Genomic DNA, 1,244 nt, shown 5'->3' with positions numbered 1-1,244 from the left:
TTAATATCTGAAAAGATATTCTGCGGTGTGCGCCAGTGAATTAATATCTGAAAAGATATTCTGCGGTGTGCGCAGTGAATTAATATCTGAAAAGATATTCTGCGGTGTACGCAGTGAATTAATATATGAAAAGATATTCTGCGGTGTGCGCAGTGAAATCAGTAAAATGTCCTGCGCCGTACGCATAAGCGCATTCTGCATTATTGAAATGCAGTTTTTAAAATGTCTCACTACTTATCTGTAGATTTCTTGAAATGTCTGTTTTCTATCTTATTTTATTCATTCTTCATTTTTTATTACATAACTTTATTTATATTTATACATCATTAATTATACGTTATTATAAAATGGTGCAAGGTTTTTATTATTCTATTTTCTTTTTACGGATTTGTTCTTATTATTTACTGTAACGTTATTTTTTATTTGTTTAATAGGTTTTTCATTTTTCTACGCGAAGCTTTCTGTTTGTTCTTTTTCTCTGCACGTTCAGCATTATTGTTGTATCTTGTCTGAGAGTATATTTTTCAGTTATCAAATATTGCAATGCTTCTATTCGATGATTGTAACATTTATGATTAGTATTAAACCATTCAGCATGGGTTTTATTCGTGGTATGTACACATTCACTTACAATATTTTTCCGAACATTATTTGATGCCCAATAATTTTGCCACATACGATTAAACGTCATTAACTGTATTTTTATGATATCGGTAAAAACAGTAGTTGGTCTCATTAATGTTGTCACTGTTGGAGCATCTTCGTCTTCATTTGGATATTCACGAAATTCAATATATTTTTCATTTGCTGTTATATTATCCATTGGCGTTTTTGTCATATCATCGCGGCAATTCTCGCAATTGCTTTTACCAATACTTCGACGTGCTACAAATCCAGCAAAGAATGCGATAGCATTTTCATCATAATTACTAAGTGAAATTGTATTTTCTTCTGTATTAAAATATTCCTCAACAAACATTACATCTTCCACAAATAATTCGCTTTCAGGGTCTTCATACACATGTTCTGTAGAACAATCATTTATATTTATAGATTTTTCTACTATTTTTACGATATGACTCGGTTGATTAATAAGAGTCTCGCTTTCTGGACATTGAACGTTACCTTTGTCGCTCGTTTGAATATATCCTGTAGAAAGGATGTGTCTAAGAAAATATCGGATTAATCTTGCAGTTGGATTCGGATTAAATCCCCCGCGTTGTCTAAGTTTAGAAAATAAATGC

At 31.4% G+C, this 1,244-nt stretch overlaps 1 protein-coding gene across 1 annotated transcript in view; it reads left to right on the top strand.

Annotated features, from left to right (window-relative positions):
• LOC105457042 overlaps positions 1-1,244 on the top strand; it is a 3,325-nt gene that overhangs the window by 612 nt on the left and 1,469 nt on the right. The gene's annotated exons all lie outside the window — the stretch shown is intronic.

This window comes from Wasmannia auropunctata, unplaced genomic scaffold (genome assembly GCF_000956235.1).
Source record: "Wasmannia auropunctata unplaced genomic scaffold, wasmannia.A_1.0 LD336106.1, whole genome shotgun sequence".
Classification (NCBI taxonomy): Eukaryota; Metazoa; Arthropoda; class Insecta; order Hymenoptera; family Formicidae; genus Wasmannia; species Wasmannia auropunctata.
This window is presented reverse-complemented; position numbering and strand designations above follow the sequence as displayed.